The following is a 12,099-nucleotide window of genomic DNA, read 5'->3' on the forward strand; positions in this document are numbered from 1 at the left end:
TTAGGTCCAGTTAGTTTTTTGTGTGATTTTTTTTTTCATTATTATAATACTTAACTTTTATTAAATATTACATTTTTAATTTCTTTGTTTATGATTTATCATATTTCTTATGGTGCAACATACTGGTGAAAATTACTTGTGTTTAAGGATGCCTTATGAATAAATCTGAATTTATGGCATGATTTGAAATTATTTGCACATTTATTAAAGCCTGTAGAGTCACGAATGACTGAAAAGAAAGTTCTGGAGATCCCTTCAATTTATATAAGATGAAATATTTCATCTGCCGACTACAGAATAATACATTACACAGTCATATTACACATTGTTGATCCTCACATCCGTGTTTCAGTAAATCGGCCTTGTCATAAAAACAAAAATGTATTTTAGAATAACTTTCTAAAAAGCTGGAAAACAGCTGAGAATGTCTCACTGGTGTCTCTTAATGTCAGTACCTACATACAGTATGAGGAATATAGACACTAAAAGATGATAGAAAAAAAACATTGCTTGTAAAAATAGCTGTAAATGTTGATAGATGATAATGAGAAAAGCATGATGGGGATTTAAGGTTTAAACTGCAGAGTAAATGTGATTAAATATGAAATAATTTATTAATAATTCTTGTGACTTTAAACCTACTGAGTTACACAATGAACAAATTTAACTGTTTTTAAGATAAATATATAAACATTACAAGACATTTCACACAAATATTTAAGAATAATATCATTCTAAATCTTCTGTCTTAAATATGATTTGCTGAAACTAAAAAAGCAGTGATTGCAAACTTGCCGTTGGCATTTAGTCTAAATCTAAGGAGTAGAAATGCAACTAAAATAAAAGATAAAACAAAATGAAAATGTATGGCTGTTGCAGAGATGCCGTGGCTCTGCCAGGTCTTACGGGGAAACAGCCACAATAACTCCACACTCTGGGGATCCAGTGGGACGACACAGGCTGTGCCAAAGACTCCGTGGGCCGCCTGAGAAAGGAAATTAATTCCTCTTTGAGAGAAAATGACTTCAACAGATAGTATGGCGGAGGCAGGCAGTAAGTTTGCCGCTGTCGTGCCCCCCCCCCCCCCCCCCGCCCCCCAGTCCCTCCGAAGCCACTGAAGGCAGCAGAGGCAGTGCAGCAGAGGAAAAGCACCTTAGGTGAGTGAGTGTCAAACTCTTCTACTGTTTATCTTACAAATTAAGGCTATTAGCAGGTTAGTCCAGGCTATATATTTGCTCAGGGCCTTGAGCAGGTATTAATGCACACATGTTTCCAATCCTGTCGCTCGTCTCGCAGCGCGGATGGCCTGTAGCGTGGGTGTTTTCAGTCAGTCCTAGTCTTAGCCCCTTGTGGGCTCCATGACTCAAAGCCTCTGGGTGTGTGATTAGGCATGAATGTTTGTGTGTGAGATGGGAATGCCCAGTCACGGATCTGGCCTGTACTTTTTTTAAAATATCGTTTTTGGCCACTTCTATATCAATGGAATTTAATCTTTGCACATTTATGTTTATTCAGTTGTTTATGGTGAAATCCTGCAGTGTTTTAATGAGCCTTTAACAACAACATTCATGTCATCAGTTTCAGATTCAGTGAAGGGTTTAGCGTATCGTTTCAGACGCTTCTCTTGTCCCATTTGGAAAAAAAACTGGTCCTGAGGGAATACATGGTCAATATATTGTCTCAAATAACCGGTGACATAATTCTTTTTCTATCATGACATCTGAAATAAAAGAGGGAATAAAGAGGAGGTGAAAGGGGTGGTATGGTGAATAATTGTAAAGTAGAAGAGGTGACGTTGCCAAGAGCTTGTGTGTGTGTGTGTGTGTGTGTGTGTGTGTGTGTGTGTGTGTGTGTGTGATGAGCTTGATGCAGGACGGGGGTGGCCCGCTTTCACCAGAGTAGACAGAAACTGAAGGTAAACCTGTGGCTGTCAGTCACACGACGAGCAGGAAGGGTTACAGCAAACGCAGCTCAGTGCTGCTGTCATGAAAAGCAAACAAGCAGCCAGCACCTTCTGCCTTTCCCACGTCCTTTCAAAGCCAACATGATCGTGTGCTGCATGAGCAACACACCCCCTCTGAAAGTTAATAAAGTTCTTCCTGCAGAAATGCAACCCCCAGCAGCAGCGACACGTCGGTACTTCGCCCAAAACATGATAGAAGAAAATCTGTGCAGACTGATTTATAAACGAGATGCTCATTTAAGATTCCAGATCGCCTTTAAATTCTATTTATAAGCATCTAATAAATGTTTAAAATCACATGAATGAATTTAGATGTAATTAATAAATACATAACTATTATAAAATAATGTTATTTGAGCAAAAATAATTGCAGATTTTTATTTTTTTTTGTGCTACAAGTACTTCAAAACATTTACATTTATATATTCATGAGGTTTTAAAATGTGACTAAATGTAAAATACAGTATGATTATAAAAAAAACAGTATTACTGACAATAATAATAAAAATATTTCTTTACAGTTTTAAGCCTTGAAAAGAGCTTTAATAAAAACTGAACCCCGTTTCTGAGGCCACTCACTTTCCTAAAGACGTTTTAATACGCTTCAGAGCAAAAAGGCTTTGATGCAGCTCTCCAATTCGGAGTGTAAAATGAGCATTTAAAAAGACTGGCGTGTGCATGCAGTCATCATTAGACGTTTTCCTCTTGTTTTACTCTCCGGGTAAGATGGAAACATTGCTTGTACCACCCAGCGACCCTCTCCTGATATATAAAGCACAGTAAGACTAAAACTAGCTGTAAAAATGATACATCTGAAGGAAAGCGAAATAATTCTTATGTAATAAGGTTTTCTAATAATTAAAAAGAATATTTTCTGGATATAATGACAGAGTCTGCTTATGTTTTCCACCTCACAAGTTCTCACATTTATACATTCAGTCTTTAATCAAAGCAAAAGTTTTAAATGCGAGACTGTTAATAATGCAAAAATGCAAAAGCACATCTGTCAGCGTCAGAGATAAACTGCACATCTCCGTGACAGCGGTGGTGTTGGAGATGAACATCTGCGGGTGGCGTGGAAACTGTTGTCGCTGCTCATTTCCTTTCAAGCTTCAGCCGCAGATTTACAGCGGTTGTAGGGTACGGAGGAGCGCGAGATGTCAGTGATATACGGCAACGACAGACAGTAAATGTTGTCTGCGTTTACAGCTCGATTACATGAAGAGAACAGCAGCCTTCTCGGGGAGTGACAGCGAGGAGCTACAAGGAGAAATCTGCCTCTTAATTCGCTTCTAATGAAGCAAAGGAGTGAAGCAATTTGCATCAGGATTAGAAAGAAAAAAAACATCTTAGGATGACGGTTTTATAAAGACGTTTATCAATATGTTATTTTTATTTTGCTTCAGAAAAAAAAGCTGTGTGAAACTAAAAACTAAGCCATTAATAATCAGATAATTTCCTTTAAAAGTTGCCCCATCAGCTGAGATGTAGAGCTGACTATAAAAACCATGTGTCTTTAGACGGTTTTTGCTGCTTTAACGGTGTCATCTGAAACACTTGCTGCTCTTATAGGTGGCCATTTTCTAAGCCTGTAATGGCCACGGACAGCCGGGGTGAGATCATCATCTATAATGAGGGATGGTTGGAGTTGCCTGGTGGGATGGTTCCCCGCCGTCTCCGGCTTGAAAGCACTGGAGCCTGGGCAGACATGTGTGATGCTGTGCAGGGCCCTGCACCGAGTCAGACCACACCTCAAACAGCCCGGGGTCACCGCACTAAAACCCCCATTTAGATCTGGACTCGGTACAACCGCCAAAAAACCCAAAAGTAGCTCCGGCTTCAGTCTGTCGCAACGCTAAGCTCGTTTCCTCCCAGACTAAATTTGTAAACGCCCTCCTTCACACTCCTCAGCGACTTCAAGCGAATGGAAATAGGTGCCAGGCGGGGACCGGTTCCAGACTTCTCAATAATCAGGGTCATTAGTGATTTTTATTGTTTGATTGGCCTGCCCGCTCACCCACCGCCCAACCAAAGCCAGCCTGCGCTGTAAAACTCCTGCTCCACTCTGCAGCGCGTGCAGTAATGCTGCAGGCTCCGTCCAATTGCTGCCGAAGACTTCTGCCATATTGCATCAATCCGGCATCCCTGTGAAGGTCCAGCTTCAACATGCTGTTCCAATAAGGCAAATCATTTAGAAGAGTGAAGTCAACCTTTTATGATTTAACGGCTTCCTTCTCTCTTTTGGTTCCTAGAGATTTCTGGATGGTTCCCAAAGAATTTGTTCCACTGAGTTAGTATCAGGGTGACAGGCCTGTTTTCTGACTAATGATAAGTCAGTGTGGAGAGGCTGCTGAAGCTCATTAACACTTAATTCTGACATAGTGCCATTAGTTTGATGTCATTTTTACATCTTTATGTTGGATCATTTGTTACCTTAATTTATTCATTCATTCATTATCCTAACCGCTTAATCCGATGAAGGGTCGCGCGGGAGCTGGAGCCTATCCCAGCAGTCTTTAGACGAAAGGCAGGGTTCACCCTGGACAGCTCGCCACCATTTGTTACCTTGTCTCTTAGCAATAAGGTTTACATGTGACTAATGTGTAACGTCTCTAATGGAAACTAGGGCTGTGACAATGTGTTTTTGTGCAATTCGATTTGATTCCAATTTTTTGGGTGCCGATTCCATTTAAATTGCAATTCTCAAAATTCTTCAATATTGCAGATTTTTTGTAGTTTAAAAATTTTTTAAAAAATGATAAAACTTCTTTTTTGCTAGTAACTTTTCTTGATTTCAGTTAGGAGAAAACAACACAGTGGCCAGACCATCATTCTGCTGCAATAATGCCCAAGAAGACAAGTAAAAAGATCAATAAAAACAATAAAAATGACAAAAATTTTATAGTGAATTAATTTTATTTAAAAAAAAAAAAAAAAAAAAGATTTTTTTTCACAAAAAAATGTATTTTAAAATTGAGAAGCAAAAAAATTCCTGATTTTCGATTTTTTTGATTCGATTTTCCCACCCCTAATGAAACACACCAGTAAACATTCACCGACAAACATCTTGCAGTTCGGTCCACATTTGAGTCATACTTCAGCTTTAAAACACAAGCAGCACTCCGGTTTAGATCTGAGAAGCTGCAGTTTGGTTGAAAACAGAGAAAAATCTACAATCACTTGAGATCTGATTTGTTTATTCACATTTAACCAGAAAAAAAAAAAACATATTTCCCAGCTTTAATTAAAGTGTTTTTATTGCCAAACTGTGACCACAGCTGGGAAGCTAATGCTAATGCTAACAGCCGAGACTCTGTCTCGAATCCTTCACTCCAAACATAGTGGAAACATAGTCTCAGAAGGAAATCCTGCATTTTCCATAACATGATTGTAAAAATAAACTTATAATAAAGTGAAATCATTTTTAGTTGATGGAGTTTTGATTTGTTTTGCTTGAACTTAAGTTGCAAGTTGCTGCCATCCGGTTTAGCTAGCAGGGATGTGCACCAACACTGCTGAAGAACTTTATTGGTCATTTTTATCACAACCCTGCACATTTATGAAGTCTGATGAGCTTTGCATCCAGCTTAGTCCATTGCCACACTACTTCATCTATTGAGTTGTGTTTTCAGATGCTTTTTCAATGTTGTGAGATGCACACGTGCAAAATATCTGCACGGATAAGTGTCACACGAGGAATATAATCACAATTAGCTGGTGTGAGTTTTAGTTGGGGTTTTATAGAGAATCACAGATTTCTGCTCTGAAAAGCTTTTACATTCTAGCTTATATTCTCATTCTGGTTAAGGTCTACAAATTTAGAGTGACATGGTTGGATTTGGCTGTTTAAAACGTCTCGCCTAATGCACGGTTAGGGTATGAAAATACTACGTTGTTGCGGGCTGCAAAGTTTTTCTTTGCTTGGTGGCTGACATCGCATAGTATGACACTACCTGCCACAAATAACTACCTGACATACAGCTCAAAGTTTTGAAGCGTTATAATGTGTACATAGGACATATTTAACATGTTAACAGACTCAAGTTTTTCCTTAAGAGAGCAACAAAGTCCTCACAAGTACAAAGAAGCAGAGCTCAGCAGTTATGTGCATCTTTAAACGTTCAAAAAAGTGACAACTATTTTTCACTTCTGTGTTACATTCTTCTGATAAAATCACACAGGATTTAAAATAAAGACCATTTGGTAATTATTAGAAAATTATCATGAATTAAGTTAAAGTCCATTCTTTTTGTAGTATTTTATGAACACAATTTGCTGAAACCTTTTGTTAGAAGTAAAAACATCATGTTAAGATGAAACTTTGTCACTTCCTTATTAGGTTTATGAACAATAAGAAAATCGAATCAAATCAGAATTTTTTTGCTTCACAATTTTAAAATCGAAAAAAAAAAAAAAAAGATTTTTTTTTTCAAATAAATGAAAATAATCCATTATAAAATTTGTTTTTTTTTTTGTTTTTGTTTTTATTAATCTTTTTACTTGTTTTCTTGGGCATTTTAGCAGCAGCATGGTGGTCTGGCTACTGTCTTTTTTTTTTCCTAATTGAAATAAAAAAAATTACTAGTAAAAACAACAGTCTTATCCAATTTTTGGGTTTTTAATCTACTGTAGCAATACTGTAGAATTGTGAGAATCGCAATTTAAATTGAATTGGCACCCAAAAATTCCGAATTTAATTGGGACTAAAGCAAATCATCACAGCCCTATTGGTTAGACTTAAAAATCATAATTACATGGGCAGAGATACACATGAAAAATGTATTTAGACTAAAATATATCTTGTGCTAAACCACTGCTGCTTTTGGGAGCCATGTTTCAAGCTGGCACACAACCATAAGAAGTCCCATTTTCTGAATGTAAACAAGTCTGACTGCCATCATTAAAAAGATGACCTGTTTTAATGGTTTTATGGGGAGTACAGTCAGTTAAAACCACTGGATGAAAGTTGGGGTTTGGAAGATTTTTATTAAAACTCATTCATTCATTCATTCATTTTCTGAACCGCTTATTCCAATTCAGGGTCGCGGGGAAGCTGGAGCCTATCCCAGCCAGCTTTGGGCGACAGGCAGGGTACACCCTGGACAGCTCGCCAGTCCATCGCAGGGCCACACACAGAGAGACGAACAACCACACTCATGCTCACACTCACTCCTAGGGGCAATTTAGAGTGACCAATTAACCTAACATGCATGTGTTTGGGTGGTGGGAGGAAGCTGGAGTACCCGGAGAGAACCCACGCATACACGGGGAGAACATGCAAACTCCACACAGAAAGGCCACTGACCAAACCAGCCAAGGATTGAACCAGTGACCTTCTTGCTGTGAGGCCACAGTGCTAACCACTACGCCACTGTGCAGCCCTTTATTAAAACTATAAAGCATTAAAAAAAAAATCATTTTTTTTCTGTTTGTTTGTTTTATTTCCAGATAAAGTTAGAAAATAAGAGAAACAAATTGAAACTTTCAACTGAAATAGATTTGACTTTCAAGGCGGCACATAAACTGGATTTATAAAATAGTTTGCGTCTATGAGAAACTGGAAATGTATGACAAAATGACGTTGGGACTGTTGGACTGGGTGTGACTGGCTAACATCTCCTCCTGTAAAGATGGAAGCATCTTCAATCTTAACAATAACAATAATACTTGACAAATCTAGCCTGTTCACATCAATGGAAATAACTGAGAACACCAGTTTGAGTCCACAGAAAAGTTAATGTTGCTTCACAGTTTTCTAAAGAGCCAATTAAAGCCCATTAGACGGTTCCTACTGTCGCCATCTTGGCAGCATCATGCATGCCACTTCTCTTAGAAAATACAAAAATGGTAGATCTGAGAAGGGGGCTGTGAGCGTAGGGATGGATGATTGACATTTAGCAAACTCCAAACTATCTGTAGCTAATAGCCATCTGAGCTAACTCAGAGCTAACAGAAGCTAACCAGCTAACGGAGGTAAGCGGGCTAAAGCTAAATGACACTGTTAACCGACTAAAACCTGCTGTTGTGCTACAATCTGCCTTCTTGCAGTGGGATATCGACTGCAACTCAATCAAAAAAGACACGCCCCTAATTATGCCAAATTTTAAAATGAGATTAATTCCACACAGATGAGTTATAAAAATAATTCACTCCTCCACAGTTGTCATGAAGGTAAACCTCACATATTAAACCTAAAATGTTTTTTGTACCAGGCTGTAAACGTGTATTTCTGCTGTAAAGTTGGTCTTTTTAACATGGGAGTGTATGGTGATTTGCTCTGTTCTGGAGCCCCTAGTGGATAAGAGGGGAAATGCAGTTTTTGTCACTTCTGTATTGGCTTTACTTTAACCGCCAGAGGTTGCCGCTTGATACTGACTAGAAGAGACTGATATTGTGGCGAATACTCTGGGTGCAGACCAAGCGCAAGTACAACATCTTTATTTAATTAATAAAGAAAATTAAATACAAAGTTGAAATTCTGCTAACAAAGGTACATAATTACATCAAGCCATGTTGACGATGAGGTTTTATTCCTATTTATCATTATGGTAGAATGATGGGTGACATGTCCTGGGCGCACATGCCTCTCGCCTGCTAATTGCTGGAAAGGCTCCATCTTCCCTGCAGCCCTTAACTAGAATAAGCGTCACAGAGAATTAATGAATGAATTATTGTGGTCAAATTTAAATATATATGAGGGGATAAAACTGATAAAATCTTTCCAATGTGGACAACAAACAGGAAAGAACAAGTCCACTGCAGGATCGTGAGACGGTAGATTATTGATGGGACTTTGATCATGATCGCAGTGAAGATTTAGTTGACACGCATTAGCAGATTAAAAGTTGTTGCTTGAATTTATTTTCCTGTCATGTCTGCATTTTATATTATTGCTTTCTCTCAAACATTACTTTGCACTTATTTATAGACAGTTAATTAGATTTCCGTGAGTTGAAAGCCATGAATGTTTTGTGTGATTTGTCTGTGGGATTAAATGTTGTTACAGCCATTTATTTGTTCTGAATGCAGTGCTAAATGTCTTTGAAACAGGATAAAAAAAATTTTTTTAAAAAAACTTGATAGTTTATCCAGCTCCCTGGACGCCAACAGTAAAATGCCAAATGTAAAAACAACCCAGTTCAATGGTCTCTGTTCAGAAATATTAACATTCCCAATGGGACAAAGATCATGTTTTTATTAAGACTGGAGAATATATAAGTAGAAATACTAGCACTGATCTTTAAATAAAAATGAATCTCTCTGTTCCCGTCTTTCAGTCACCTGTGATTTGTGCATTTTTTTTTAAACAGAATAATCAGCTGTCCACCTTGTGTTGTGTGATTCTGTAATAGTTGCAGGTTTTAATGTCAAAGATCCATCCCGGTTCCTGCTAAATGTCTCCACAATGTGACCCGAGGACCTGAAGGTGCTGCCACCTTTGCCACTCTGAGGTCAGGCTGAGTGATGCAGGAGAACAGTGACCCCCACTGGCAGTCCATGAAAGAGGTCTGTGTTTGTGTGTGTGTGTATAACATACATACCAACCTGTTAGTGTATACTCTGTGGTTCACGTTATTAAATGTGTATAAATGTATAAGCGTGTTTATCTATCAATATGGCATTAACAAGTACAGTTCTTTCCAAAACAGACCTACATGTTCAAGACAAAATCCATGGAAAAATACTCTAATACTGAATAATCTACACTAAGCCTTAGTCAGTTTACTATTTTAGTTTTGTTGTGATCCTTAAATAAAAAAAAGAGAAAATTTGATTAAACATGTTTGAATTATGCAAAATACATTCAGATGATTTTCAACAGGAGTGTTTTCATTAGCACCATGTACTCAACATTTCACTACACTGAAAGCAAAAGTTTTAATTTTCCTTCAAACTAAAGCTAAAAAATGCAGAACTTAAGTTCCTTGACATAGGATTGTGTCTTATTATAATGGCTTAATGTACTTTTTAGTTGTTTTAAATTATTGTAATCATCAGCTAAATGTGTTGTGGCACTTTATTTACAGTGTATATTTTAAGTTATGATGTCAATCTGAATATTTAATCATAAAACCTCTGGAATAGTTTTTTGGTTTTTTTTTTTTATCAAGTTAACTTTTGATTTTTGCACTGAATATAAACTGAGTACTTATAAAAAAATAAAAAATAAGATGACCTTAATTAATATCAAAGAATGTGTTTTAGATTAGTTTAAAAAACACAAATAGGTTACAAATGTGGCTGGCAGGTTGTTTGACGTCTTAAAAAACAGGCAAATATCAATGCATATTAACCATTTTCACTGCTGCAGTAAGCCCCAACCCCGGTCCTCAAGGTCCACTATCCTGCAGGTGTTGGATGTTTTCCCTGGAGCAACACACCTGAAGTGGATCTCTAAGAAGCTCATTTGATCAGGTGTGTTGCAACCAAGGAAACGTGGAAAGATCCCTGCTCTTCTGCATCTGTTACCATGGAGAACAAAAAATTACATGTTTATCAGGTGCGCCAGTCAAAAGTTTGGACACGCTTTTCCATTGGCTTTAATGGAAAAAGCTTGTTCAAACTTTTGACTGGTAGTGTATATAAATTTTATTCCCTTTCTGTTTAAACAATAAGCTTGCCTCTTCACATTAAAATGTACATGTAAATGTGTGTGTGTACAATCTGAGAGGTAAACCATACGCATGCACCGCCCTAAAAAGCAGTGGTGTTTCCATTTATGGAGTAACTTTATGGAATGGACTAAGTGATGATTTAAAATGATGTAATAACATTATTCCGTTTTTAGAAAAAATGCACAAGAATTTTTTCATGGATAAATATAAAAAAGAAGAAAATACATTATTTATTTTGCTGCTTTGTATTTTGCCCTCTGACTGATGACTTTCAGTATGTAAACTGTGTATTTAGCCATATAACTGTAAATTAAAGACTGTAAATAAGGAGTAGTATTGAAATAAGCCTTGGGCTTCCTTCTGCTCCCTCTCAAACAAGATATAATGTTACACAAATGTGCATCCTTGTTTTGTATTGTATGCATGTTTGAGATAAATAAAATAAAATAAAATAAAATAAAAAGTGGAACCATAAAGTGTACGTCCAACCCAAAACATGCTATTTTCATGCCTGTAAAAGTGACGGTGAAGGAAAAAACTGCTAGATGCAAGTCCTGGCTTTAAGGCACAGTTAAATAAAATAAAATAGATAAATAAAAAAAAATTGTGATTAGAGGCTGCAGATACTTGTTTAATCAGCAGAGCACGTGCGTTTCTGTGCTAATGACGGACACGTGCTCCAATCCCAGGCATTAGCATGGGAAGGCTAACATGGAAGCTGTGTCCAATGCTAATGTCCAACCAAGACACATGCTGGTCGTCAACATCATCACACTTAAGCGTAGCAACAAAGCACTTTGTAAATAGTCAGAAAAGTTTCATTTTCGAGCATTTTACCTTGTTTTAAAGAACAGCTGGGCCTTTGGGAATCTCCTTGTAAGGATGGACTGAAGTGAGATGATGTTCGAGGCTCTGAAGTGAACCAGGGAAATGTGGCAAAGTAAACAAAATATCTCCCATTTCTTTCTAAGACAAAATATAAATTCCCATTTGTGTTACCCTGTTTGTCTTTTTATATTTTTGTCGCTTTGCTTTTCGTTTTCGCAGTTCAGGGATAATATCTTAGTAATGCTAGCTGTGCTGCCTTCATGGAGTATGGGAGATTCGTGTACTGATACGAAAATTCTTTAAAACATAAGAAACCTACATCTAACGAGCATCTGAGTTAGACCATCAAGGTTAAATAGTGCCCTAATATTCAGCTATTTGCTCAGAATTAGCAAATAACTGTTGGATTTTGAAAAGACATGTAATAAAAGTTAAATTAATTAATGAATAAAGAAATAATAAAGAAAAATAAAATACAAAGTTTAAAAAATAAAGCAAAAGAAATACAGAGAGTGAGGGTTTAACAAATCACAGTCAAAAGTTCAGTAAGTTAAATATTAATGTATTGTTTAATAATTTATTGTTTAAGATATGTCTTTTCAACGATTAGGTTTCATTGAGCCACTGCTTAGTGGTCTTAATCTTGTAAAAATGACGTAAGATTTATGGTTTAATGGAGGACTGTGGAATAAC

The 12,099-nt window shown here is 37.1% G+C and overlaps 1 long non-coding RNA gene across 1 annotated transcript; it reads left to right on the top strand.

The window, feature by feature from the left end:
- Positions 1-1,119: 1,119 nt before the first annotated feature.
- LOC306756244 lies at positions 1,120-11,061 on the top strand. Its single transcript, XR_013771320.1, has 3 exons — positions 1,120-1,157; positions 9,316-9,469; positions 10,275-11,061. It is a non-coding gene; the product is annotated as an uncharacterized lncRNA (long non-coding RNA).
- Positions 11,062-12,099: the final 1,038 nt, after the last annotated feature.

The sequence above is a fragment of the Telmatherina bonti genome (genome assembly GCF_933228915.1).
Source record: "Telmatherina bonti genome assembly, chromosome: 5".
NCBI classification, from domain to species: Eukaryota; Metazoa; Chordata; class Actinopteri; order Atheriniformes; family Telmatherinidae; genus Telmatherina; species Telmatherina bonti.